The sequence below is a fragment of the Heptranchias perlo genome, chromosome 36 (assembly GCF_035084215.1).
Source record: "Heptranchias perlo isolate sHepPer1 chromosome 36, sHepPer1.hap1, whole genome shotgun sequence".
NCBI classification, from domain to species: Eukaryota; Metazoa; Chordata; class Chondrichthyes; order Hexanchiformes; family Hexanchidae; genus Heptranchias; species Heptranchias perlo.
In genome coordinates, this window is record NC_090360.1 from 19,786,017 (window position 1) to 19,800,015 (window position 13,999).

The following is a 13,999-nucleotide window of genomic DNA, read 5'->3' on the forward strand; positions in this document are numbered from 1 at the left end:
TAGGATTTATTAGTGATTATCTTATATTTATGGCCCCTAGTTCTGGTCTCCCCCGCAAGTGGAAACATCTTCTCTACGTCTACCCCATCAAACCCTTTCGTAATCTTAAAGACCTCTATCGGGTCACCTCTCAACCTTCTATTTTCTAGAGAAAAGAGCCCCAGCCTGTTCAATCTTTCCAGATCGATATAACCTCTCAATTCTGGTATCAACCTCGTAAATCCTTTTTGCACCTTCTCCAGTGCCCCAATATCCTTTTTATAATATGGAAACCAGAACTGTGCACAGTACTCCTAGTGTGGTCTAACTAAGATTCTATACAAGTTTAACATAACTTCTCTGACATAGCAGCTGACATACAACAGGAGTTCAACTGTCAGTTTCCCGTCAGAAAATGTAGGCCAGCGACACTTTTGTGTGGAAAGCTTTTAGCACAGTTGGTGTTGATTGAAGCTGACGAATTACAGATCAATAGTTCTAATTGTTACTTGAGTCACTGAAGCAACAATGTCACAGAATGTCAGACCCTGTCAGCTAATGCCCCAACAAGTCAAACATAGGCACTGCTGTGCACATCACTACCAAACACCCTACTGCCGCCACTAAACCTTACTCACCGACTAAGAAATGCAAGTTATTCAAAAAGGAAAATAGCTGGACATTGTCATAATTATTAGTAGGACTTACTAGCAATTTTTCCATTATAAATTCTATGTCCACAGTTATAGTGGAAATTATGCTGTAATTACACCCTCAGCTGAGGTGCTGCAGTGCCTCCATTGGCTGGAGGTTGTAATTACAGCGTGACAGGTTTACATAGGCAGTTTCCATTATAAATTTGGATATTGGAATTTAAGATGGAAATATAAAAATAAGGACAGAGTATATGATTTTAAAATGAGGACTGAATGCTCTGGTTCAATTATCCCCTGTCACCTAACCATGCTTCACCTGAAAATTACACTTGATGCGACTCCTTATGTATATAAAATCAGTTTCATTATGTTCTGCCCATTTCTGTAAATTTCCATTGAAGTCAATGGAGCTGGATATCGGTCAGGGACTATTACGGACGGGGCGTATTACGGACGGGGCGTATTACGGACGGGGCCCATAATAGACGGAGCGAATAACGGGCGGGGCGTATATTGGGGGCTGTATAACGGATGGGGTGTAGAAAAGGCGGGGTGTATAACGCAGGGCGTATAACGGGCGGTTGATGTGATACGACTTGCTTCGCGCTACTGGTCACGGCAGATTTCTACCCCATTCTCTTTTACTACATTACAAGAGTCTGGCAGGTGTTACATGCATAGAATAACAGAAGGCTGGGAGTGTGCTACAATGCTTTCAGAGATACAAAGAAAAATAAAGGCTACGGAATGGGAACTAAGGAGCATGGGATGCATTTCATCATTTGGTACTGATGGTTGACAAATTAGTGTTTTGTTCATATAACATGTGTTTCAAGCAAGAGAACATTTTGGAGCTTCCATCATAGGAAGCCCAGAGTATTTATCAGAGTAGGACTGGTGTCCATCAGAGGAGGACAGGAGTGTCCATCAGAGTAGGACTGGAGTGTCCATCAGAGGAGGACTGGAGTGTCCATCAGAGTAGGACAGGAGTGTCCATCAGAGTAGGACTGGAGTGTCCATCAGAGTAGGACAGGAGTGGCCATCAGAGGAGGACTGGAGTGTCCATCAGAGGAAGACCGGAGTGTCCATCAGAGTAGGACCAGAGTGTCCATCAGAGGAGGACCGGAGTGTCCATCAGAGTAGGACCAGAGTGTCCATCAGAGGAGGACTGGAGTGTCCATCAGAAGAGGACTGGAGTGTCCATCAGAGTAGGACCGGAGTGTCCATCAGAGTAGGACCAGAGTGTCCATCAGAGGAGGACCAGAGTGTCCATCAGAGGAGGACAGGAGTGTCCATCAGAGGAGGACTGGAGTGTCCATCAGAGTAGGACCAGAGTGTCCATCAGAGGAGGACCAGAGTGTCCATCAGAGGAGGACAGGAGTGTCCATCAGAGGAGGACTGGAGTGTCCATCAGAGTAGGACCAGAGTGTCCATCAGAGGAGGACCAGAGTGTCCATCAGAGGAGGACTGGAGTGTCCATCAGAGGAGGACAGGAGTGTCCATCAGAGGAGGACTGGAGTGTCCATCAGAGTAGGACCAGAGTGTCCATTAGAGGAGGACTGGAGTGTCCATCAGAGGAGGACTGGAGTGTCCATCAGAGGAGGACTGGAGTGTCCATTAGAGTAGGACCAGAGTGTCCATCAGAGGAGGACTGGAGTGTCCATCAGAGGAGGACTGGAGTGTCCATTAGAGTAGGACCAGAGTGTCCATTAGAGTAGGACCAGAGTGTCCATCAGAGGAGGACTGGAGTGTCCATTAGAGTAGGACCAGAGTGTCCATTAGAGTAGGACCAGAGTGTCCATCAGAGGAGGACTGGAGTGTCCATTAGAGTAGGACCAGAGTGTCCATTAGAGTAGGACCAGAGTGTCCATCAGAGGAGGACCGGAGTGTCCATCAGAGGAGGACCAGAGTGTCCATCAGAGGAGGACAGGAGTGTCCATTAGAGTAGGACCAGAGTGGCCATCAGAGGAGGACAGGAGTGTCCATTAGAGTAGGACCAGAGTGTCCATCAGAGGAGGACAGGAGTGGCCATCAGAGGAGGACTGGAGCATCGTTTGCGAAGCTCAGTACATCTATTGGAAAGGCCTGGAGCATCCATCATGGGAGCATGGATTGTCCATCTGGGAAGCTCTGAAACATCAGCCTGGTGAAGCCTCATATCTTTGGCGGCACTGAGTATAACAGATCTGGAGGAACTAGTGTGAATGAAATGGATATTGGCCAGTCAAGGTAGCTTCTGATTTACTGGAGGAGGGTGGTGCTACTGTTAGCAGCTGATGGCTAAGCTCCTCCATAGGAGAAGCATAGTGCTGGGTCACCTTTAAAACAGTGACAGACAGAATTAAGCCTAGTTCTGGTTTTGAGTTTGATAGGTTTGAACCAGTTTAATTCAAATTGGAGACAGCTATGAGCCTCAATGCCATATAAGGCTGTGGTATAGTTGTTGGCATAGTTGGCACATGTAAAGCATAAGATGACTGGTACAAAACCATGTGTAGCCTAACACTACACGGGTGGAATTTTAAAAGTATATATTATTATTTCTTGGGATATGGGTGTCGTTGGCAAGGCCACCATTTATTGCCCATCCCTAGTTGCCCTTGAGAAGGTGGTGGTGAGCCGCCTTCTTGAACCACTGCAGTCCGTGTGGTGAAGGTTCTCCCACAGTGCTGTTAGGCAGGGAGTTCCAGGATTCTGACCCAGGACGATGAAGGAACGGCGATATATTTCCAAGTCAGGATGGTGTGTGACTTGATGGGGAACTTGGAGATGGAGGTGTTTCCATGTGCCTGCTGCCCTTGTCCTTCTAGGTGGGGGAGGTCACAGGTTTGCAACGTACTGCCGAAGAAACCTTGGCGACTTGCTGCGGTGCGTACTGTAGATAGCACATACTGTAGCCACGGTGCATTCATGGTGGAGGGAGTGGATGTTTGAGGTGGTGGATAGGCTGCTGATCAAGTGGACTGATTTGTCCTGGATGGTGTCGAGCGTCTTAAGTGTTGTAGCAGCTGCCCCCATCCAGGCAAGTGGAGAGTGGAATTTGTAATCATGAGCAGCCAAATAACCCCACAGTGGAATGTGTATTCATACGCACTATAACATAAAGCTGAATGCAAGGTATGACAGATGCCAACGCAAAGAAACTCACATGTGTGTGGCCCGGGGGCTGAGTAAATATTTTTAATGGAGGACTGAATGAAAGCAGATGCACATAAAGTAGTGTTTTAAAACTGAATGTCCTGGGACCCAGTTGCCAAATTCACACTATGTGATTTGCAAAACTCTATTTGCATGATATTTTTGTCTTTCAGATGAGAAACTAAACCAAGACTCAGACTGCCTGTTCAGGTGGAAGCGAAAGATCCCATGGCATTATTTGAGGAAGAGCATGTGAGTTATGTCTCAACCAGCACCACCAAAACAGATTAAATTGCCCACGCAGACACAGGTGTGCACATACACGCACACACGTGTACATACGCGCGCACATGCACATACGTGCACATTCACACATGTACATGCACACACGCACGCATGTGCACACACACAAAAAAAATACCAGCTGTGGTGCCAGCCCTTCCGCTCGATGAACAAATGATCTGCTCAGTGAGCCTCTTGGCACATTCTGCCATCAAAGTCTGTTTTTGCTATTCTTTTTCTGCCTGAATTTGATTTTTGTTCATTTATGGATCATTTATTAATCTGCGTGATCAGCCGACATGCAGTTGATTCTTTTTGAACTGCAGAACTTAACAAATGATAAAGGAATTTCACAGCTCAGTGATAACTTCAAACAGCGCAGGTAAATCAATTCCAGTGAAATGTTCAGTGACTTCCAATGCCCTTGCCACCAGAAAGGACCCCTGATGTAATGACAATTACTTTCTTGCAAAGTGAAACAGCCAATTCCTATTTCACTCAACAACGTGTTTCATTTGGTGTTGTGAAGATGAAAAGAAAATGCTGGAAATGCACAGAAGGTCAGTCACGATATGTAATGAAAACAGACATTCCGAGTGGTACCTCTTTGCCAGGACTTTGTTTTGGTTTGTTTTCAAATCCCTCCATGGCCTCGCTCCTCCCTATCCCTGTAACTTTCTCCAGCCCGACAACACTCCGAGATCTCAGCACTCTTCTAATTCTGGAAATCACTTGCTCATCCCCGATTTTCATCACTCCACCATTGGCGGCTGTGCTTTTAGCTGCCTAAACCCTAAACTGTGGAATTCCCTCCCTAAACCTCTCCGCCTCTCTACCTCTCTCCTCCTTTAAGACGCTCCTTAAAGCCTATCTCTTTGTCCAAGGTTTTGGTCCCCTGTCCTAATATCTCCTTATGTGGATTGGTGTCAAATTTTTTCTGATAACCAAATTGAGGAAATATATGAAGCGCCTTGGGACACTTTACTACGGTAAAGGTGCTATATAAATGCAAGTTGTTGTTGTTCTGTGAAAGGCCTCTCCTGCCTGCCCTAAATTGGTCCTGCCAGTTGTCTCTCAAGCTATGCATGAACCAGGATTGAACCCATGACTCTGGAGTTACAAACACCCTCCTGTGACTAAGTAGCACCTTCTACTCAAGATCTATGCTGACTGACCCGCTGTGTATTTCTAGTATTTTCTGTTTATATTTCCTCAACTTGGTTATCACTTCCTAGAAGTTCACCATAAAGCACCAGCAATGAATGGGTGAATTCACCGATCCCACACTCCCGGCCAAGAGCCCCACTGGAAGAATGCGGCCATAGCTCCGGCTCAAGGTATCTGCGGATGCAGCTGCCCACTGGCAGTGTGGGATCGGTGAATTTACCCTAAGATCATATATTGGATAATTTCTTGCCGCCTTTCACTGCAATCAAATTTTTATGAAATCTAATAAATTTCTGTGATTATGGCTTTGATTTTTGAAAGATAGAAAGACTTGCATTTGCACAATCTCAGGATGTCCCAAAGTGCTTTACAACCAATGAAGTACTTTTGAAGTGTAGTCACTGTTGTAATGTTTGAAACACAGCAGCCAATTTGTGCAAAGTATGGTCCCATAAACAGCAATGAGATAATGACCAGATAATCTGTTTTTAGTGATGTTGGTTGAGGGATAAACATTGGCCAGGCCACCAGGGAGAACACCCCTGCTCTTCTTTGAATAGTGCCATGGAACCTTTAAGTTCACCTGAGAGGACAGACAGGGCCTCGGTTTAACATCTCATCCAAAGGACAGCACCTCTGACCATGCAGCACTCCCTCAGTACTGCACTGGGAGTGTCAGCCTGGATTTTGTCCTCAAGTCTCTTGAGTGGGACTTTGAACTACAACCTTCTGACTCAGAGGTGAGAGTGCTACCAATTAAGCCATGGCTGACACACAGCCTATTTTGGAATAATGGAAGTCCTGCACCCGGTGACCATGTGCATCTTGAGGCTCCCTACACGATAAGATAAAGTGTGAGCAAGCAGCTACATTATTCAGTTATGGGGTGACTCCAAAGGTGGTGTTTTAATTATCGAGGTGGACAGGGAGGGGGGAGGGGTGATTCTGTGGTGCTGTTCACTGGAACATCAGTTGTGTCTCAGGTACAGGGTTACCACAGGGCTGGAGGAGAGGGTCCTGTTCCCATTCCCAACCTGACTACGATTCGGCAATCCACTCAATTTCTTCAGTCCGGGTTCTAGTGCTGATTTCATGCCTCAACTTCAATGAGGCTGCCGATTTCATGCAAAAATATTTCAATAACTGTGATGAAAGAAGACATGCCTGAGAGATCAGTAGGGACCAGGCCACATCTGCAAACCGTTACGCTTATGGGGTTTTTACTCTTGGCATTGTTCTCAGCTTCAGCATCTCAGGCGGGATGGGAGGGTCACTGATTCCTGCCGTATACCCAACCTGAAGCCCACCCTGCATATCAGTAATTTACCACGTATCTGTCTCAATGGCTTGAAGTTGAAGGCCTTGGAAGATGGGTGGAATTGGTTTTATTGTAAGTTGCAGCATGCATGTGTGCCCTACTGAAATATGGGCATGCAAGCGATGTAAAGAAGGAGCTTTACAGTGGTGTGAAGGCTTGGCTTGGGCTGGCAGTAAATATGGAACTGGTTGACAGGCAACATTTTGTGGCACGCAGTCTTGGGCCATGTACTTGGCACAGGGTACTGTCAGGCAGTCTAACAAAATAATTCACAACCAATTAAGTGCTTTTTGAGGTGTGTTCACTGTTGTTATATAGGCAAACACAGCAGCCAATTTGTGTAGAGCAAGGACCTTCAAGCAGCAATGAGGTAAATGACCAGATAATCTGTTTTTGGATGTTGGTTGATGGAAAAATATTGGTTGGGACACCAGGAGAACTCCTCAGTTCTTCTTCAAATAGTGCCATAGGATCTATTATATTCACCTGAGGGGGCAGATGGAGCCTCAATAAGTCATTTAAAAGGCACCATCTCCGACAGTGCAGCACTCCCTCAATGTCAGCCTAGATTATGTCTCTGGAGTAGGGCTTGAACCTACAACCTTCTGATTTAGAGATGAGAGCACGACCACTGAGCCACAATAATTACTGCAGTTCAAAACCTTCTTAGGGACTGGTTGAGGAACCATCCAAAGCTCATCTAAAAGATGGCCCAAGCCAATTAACTAGAAACTTTCAAATATTAAATAGAATCTACTCCCATTCATTCAAAAATGTTTTTTGTACAAAAAAATAAAATTAGTTCGTGACTCGTAATAACCAATTTCATAATTAAGAGCAGAATTTAATCAAATAAATATTTTACAAAAATAATGCATCCTTTTCATATATTAACAAATATCGCAGTATTATAACACTCTCTGATACATCCCTGACTGTAACATGCTGATATACCCCACACCCCTCACTGTAACACTCTGATATACCCCACACCCCTCAATGTAACATTGTCTAATAGACCCCACACTCATCACTGTAACACTCTGATATATCCCACACCTCTCACTGAAACACTCTCTGATATATCCCACACATTTCACTGTAACACATTTTGATATACCCCACACCCCTCAACATAACACACTCTGATATATCCCTCACTGTAACCCTCTCTGATACACTCCACACCACTCACTGTAACACTCTGATATACCTCAAACCTCCCACTGAAACACTCTCTGATAGACCCCACACCCCTCACTGTAACACACTCGGATACACCCCACACCTCTCACTATAAAATTCATATATTTCTTCATCCCTCAATGTAACACTCTGACATACCCATTATCCATCACTGTAACACTCTAATATACCCCACACCCCTCACTGTAACATTCTGATATACCCCACACCCCTCACTGTAACACTCTCTGATATACTCCACACCCCTCACTGTAACACTCTCTGATATACCCCACACCCCTCACTGTAACAGTCCGATATACCCCACATCCCTCACTGTAACACTCTTTGATATACTCCACACCCCTCACTGAAACACTCTCTGATATACCCCACACCCCTCACTGTAACACTCTGATATACTCCACACACCTCACTGTAACACTCTCTGATATACTCCACACCCCTCACTGTAACACTCTGATATACTCCACACACCTCACTGTAACACCGTCTGATATACCCCACACCCCTCACTGTAACACTCTTTGATATACCCCACACCCCTCAATGTAACAGTCTGATATACTCCACACCCCTCACTGTAACACTTTCTGATATACCCCACACCCCTCACTGTAACACTCTCTGATATACCCCACACCCCTCACTGTAACACTCTCTGATATACCCCACACCCCTCACTGTAACACTCTTTGATATACTCCACACCCCTCATTGTAACACTCTTTGATATACTCCACACCCCTCACTGTAACACTTTCTGATATACCCCACACCCCTCACTGTAACACTCTCTGATATACCCCACACCCCTCACTGTAACACTCTTTGATATACTCCACACCCCTCACTGTAACACTTTCTGATATACTCCACACCCCTCACTGTAACACCCTCTGATATATCCCACACCACTCACTATAACACTCTGATATATCCCACACCCCTCACTGTAACACTCTCTGATATACCCCACATCCCTCACTGTAACACTCTGATATACCCCACATCCCTCAATGTAACACTCTGATATACCCCACATCCCTCACTGTAACACTCTGATATATCCCATATCCCTCACTGTAACACTCTGATATACTCCACACACCTCACTGTAACACCGTCTGATATACCCCACACCCCTCACTGTAACACTCTTTGATATACCCCACACCCCTCAATGTAACAGTCTGATATACTCCACACCCCTCACTGTAACACTTTCTGATATACCCCACACCCCTCACTGTAACACTCTCTGATATACCCCACACCCCTCACTGTAACACTCTCTGATATACCCCACACCCCTCACTGTAACACTCTTTGATATACTCCACACCCCTCATTGTAACACTCTTTGATATACTCCACACCCCTCACTGTAACACTTTCTGATATACCCCACACCCCTCACTGTAACACTCTCTAATATACCCCACACCCCTCACTGTAACACTCTTTGATATACTCCACACCCCTCACTGTAACACTTTCTGATATACTCCACACCCCTCACTGTAACACCCTCTGATATATCCCACACCACTCACTATAACACTCTGATATATCCCACACCCCTCACTGTAACACTCTCTGATATACCCCACATCCCTCACTGTAACACTCTGATATACCCCACATCCCTCAATGTAACACTCTGATATACCCCACATCCCTCACTGTAACACTCTGATATATCCCATATCCCTCACTGTAACACTCTGATATACTCCCTACTGTAACACTCTGATATACCCCACACCCCTCACTGTAACACACTCTGATATACCCGACATCCCTCACTGTAACACTCTGATATACCCCACATCCCTCAATGTAACACTCTGATATACCCCACATCCCTCACTGTAACACTCTGATATATCCCATATCCCTCACTGTAACACTCTGATATACTCCACACCCCTCACTGTAACACACTCTGATATACCCCACACCCCTCACTGTAACACTCTCTGATATACCCCACACCCCTCACTGTAACACTCTCTGATATACCCCACATCCCTCCCTGTAACACTCTCTGATATACCCCCTATCCCTCAATGTAACACTCTGATATACTCCCTACTGTAACACTGTCTGATATACCCCACACCCATCATAGCAACACTCTCTACAGATACAATTAAAGTATGACATATATTTAAAGCAAGATGTGCATTTAGACGAGAGTTTTAACTATAGAGATTGATTTGGAGATTATGGGGGAATGGTCCGACTTTGCACTATCGGTGGGGACCCTTCATCGATAAACGCACATAATAGGAAATTGCAGGCACACAGACCATGACTATCTGTCCATTGAAAGGAATTATCAGAGTGCATCTGTGATTTCTCGATATATTCAACTCCCTGCAGCAACACAAACTAGAAAGGGGGCCCCATTAATATCCGTTTACGGTTTTGATATTTAAACCTTTTTTAAAATGCAATCTTTTTTTTGCCGTACTAAGTATTAACATTTTACATTTTAATTTGTCGTCACCCGACTGTTTTTAGTGGACTTACTACATCCAAGAGAGTTACTAAACAGTGATTTCAGTCACTAAGCCCAGACAGCTACGCTCGAGGTTTATTTTTCAATTAGTGGGCTCTGAGTGTATGAGAATGAGTTTATATAATTTACATTCACTGTTAGTATTGATCCATTAGTGGAATTAGCTGGAACAATTGACCGAACATAGCTGCCAGTGTAAAGTTGGAATTTGCTGCCCCAGGAAGCTGTGGAAGCTACATCATTAAATGAATTTAAAACAGAAATAGACAGTTTCCTAGAAGTAAAGGGAATTAGGGGTTATGGGGAGCGGGCAGGAAACTGGACATGAATTTAGATTTGAGGTTAGGATCAGATCAGCCATGATCTTATTGAATGGCGGAGCAGGCTCGAGGGGCCGATTGGCCTACTCCTGCTCCTATTTCTTATGTTCTTATAATGAGCGTGGAGGAGAATGTGGTGGATCGAATTCACCATCCCCCACAGCCTGGCCTCAGTGCTGGAGTTAGCGAGTCGCACTCGTAAAGAAAGACTTGCATTTTATATAGGGCCTTTCATGACCTCAGGACGTCCCAAAGTACTTTACAACCAATTCAATATTTTTTGAAGTTGTAATGTAGGAAACACGGCAGCCAATTTGCACACAAGGTCCCACAAACAGCGATGAGATAATGACCAGATAATCTGTTTTTTAGTGATGTTGGTTGATGGATAAATATTGGCCAGGACACCAAGGAGAACTCCCCTGCTCTTGTACGAAATAATGCCATGGGATCTTTTACGTCCACCTGAGAGGACAGACGGGGCCTCGGTTTAACGTCTCATCTGAAAGACGGCACCTCAGACAGCGCAGCACTCCCTCAGTACTGCACTGGAGTGTTAGCCTAGATTTTGTGCTCAAGTCTCTGAAGTGGGGCTTGAGCCCACGGCCTTCTGACTCTGGCGAGAGTACTGCCCACTGAGCCACAGCTGACAGGAAAAGTCTACGGTCTTTATTCTGAAACCCTTCAGCTGGGCTCAGTTTAACTGCTCTGTGCTGGTTATGCTCCTGTGTGTAGTTCATAGAAATGATGAGATCCTGCTCCATTTCCCTTGTGCTCTATTTACCATTAAGAACCAAGCACACTCTTGCACACCATTTAAATGTCTCTCTGTGAATCCTGCTCTTGTCCTACTTTCACTTACTGTACCTTTAGCTGCCTCGGCCCTCAGCTCTGGAATTGCCTCCCTAAACCTTTCCATCTCTCCATCTCTCTCTCCTCCTTTAAGACCCTCCTTAAAACCTACCTCTTTGACCAAGCATTTTGGTCACCTGTCCTAATGACTCCTCCTTTGGCTCTATGCCAATTTTTGACTGATTACACTGGTGAAGAGCATTGGGGCGTTTTCCTATGTTAAAGGCGTTATTTAAATGCAAGTTGTTGTTATTTCTCAAGAGTCTACCCAATAATCTTTGCACCCATCAAACTGTTGTTGACATCACCTAATAGTAAACAAATGCTGGGCGAGTGATTATCAGAGTACGCACTGTGTGGGCTGCCTCGCTCGGCACCAACACATATTGGAAAATCAAGAGCGTTGCCTCCAGACATATTAAGTAACAACTTTAGAAAGTTGATATTCTGTTAGAGGATGAGGTTTGATACTTATAGTTTACTCCTCAAAATAATAGGGTTCACAGCATTGAATGTCAGACGATCACAGGTTTATTCAGTGTATAACTATTATTGACAATAATTAAACATACACTTAACAGCAATACTTAGGACAAAGCCTCACGAGTTTTTGTCAGGAAATTCAAAACACATTACAGTTCCGAGCTGGATGTACTTGGCTGGCCAGACCTTAAACGGATTCCAAAGCGTCAGTCCCAACACGCACTCTTTTATACCTCACCCACCACCCCCGCTCTGCTATGTGATAAATCATTCGTTTCTGCATTACCCAATACCATCAACCCCTGTCCCTTATCAATAACTTTAGTTTTAACTATTTCTATTTTTGATAACTTCCCTGCTTGTTTGCACCCCCTGGCTTTCCGGGTCGAAGATCTTTCTCAGGCAGGTGTTTATCTTCAAGGCCTTCCTAACAAATAGGAGCTTTTCTGCCTGTTCTGTGTCTGTGCAATAACTTATTATCAACAAAAGCTCTCTTTAGTCTTTTAATTAGGTTTATTGACCATTGCTTTTCACTGCATTAATATTAATAAAATAGAGTAAGCCTGTGTTATGATTACACTTGCATTCTTCGAACAGGGACTCACTTAACAGGCAAAAGCTAAAAGTTAATATTACCACAATATAAAGAGACTTCAAGACAGTCTAACCCTTTCCTTAAAGACTATCTGTTTAAAATAAAATATCAATGAACTGGTCATGAGGTGAAGCAGGAAGCAGAAGGTACATGTAATGGCACATGGTGAATGATTGACCACTGAACCCATTGCTGCGATTTGATTCAGATTATTTAATTCTTTTATTAGGATGTATTTTGAGGATTTATTTTGCCCACTGGTGCAGTGACGGAAAGGACAGGAGATCTCCCCAAGCAGTGTCTCTGTACCTGCATCTTTCGGCCATCCCTACTGATTGTTGTACAAACCTAACCCTGAGGGCAGGACTCCAGCAACGCCTGCGAGAATTATTTTTTAAAAGCCTTTAACTGGTTTTATTTGTAGCAATTCAGACACCCCGCAGACCAGAGGAAATCAGGAGCTGAAATCAGCCAAAAACTCTCCTCTTTTAAAATGAGCCGTCCACTTTCCTGAACCCTGTGGTAACTCGCTAGGGCCATTATCAGGTGAGGAGAGAAAGTGAAGGGGGAAGGGAGGGAGAGGGATTGGGCAGAGGAGGGAGACAAAGAGGGGAGAGTGCGAGAGAAGGGGAGAAAGGAAGGGAGGGAGAGGGAAGGGTGGAGGGAGAACAGAGTGAGGGAGAGACAAGGAGTAGAGGGAAATAGAGGGGACAGGGAGAGAGGGAGAGGTAGGGGAGAGGGAGTGAGTGTGAAGGAGAGGAAGAGAGTGAGAGAGTGTGAGAGAGTTTCTTTTATTAATTCTTGGGATGTGGGTGTCACTGGTAAGGCCAGCATTTATTTCCTATCCCTAATTGCCCTTGGATGGTGGTGGTGGGCCTTCTTCTTGAACCGCTGCAGTCCCTGTAGTGAAGGTTCTCCCACAGTACTGTTGGGTAGGGAATTCCTGGATTTTGACCCAGCGACGAAGAAGGAATGGCGATATATTTCCAAGTTGGGATGGTGTATGACTTGGAAGGGAACTTGGAGGTGGTGGTGTTCCCATGAACCTGCTGCCCTTGTCCTTCTAGATGGTGGAGGTCATAGGTTTGGGAGGTGCTGCCGAAGAAGCCTTGGTGAGTTGCTGCAGTGCATCCTGTAGATAATACACACTGCATGTTTAATCTGGCGGATGAGTTGCCGATCAAGTGGACTGCTTTGTTCTGGATGGTGCCCATCTTCTTGAGTGTTGTTACATCTGCCCCCATTCAAGCAAGTGAAAGCCCTTGATATTCAACTGAGTCCCCCATTATCAATATCTTGCAGCTCACCATTGACCAGAAGCTGTACTGGACCAGCCATATCAATACTATGGCTACAAAAGCAGGGCAGAAATTGGGTACTCTGCAATGAGCGGCTTGCCTCTGACCCCTTAAAGCCTCTCCACCATCTACAAGGCTTGTCAGGAGTATGATGGAATACTCATCACTCACCTGGATG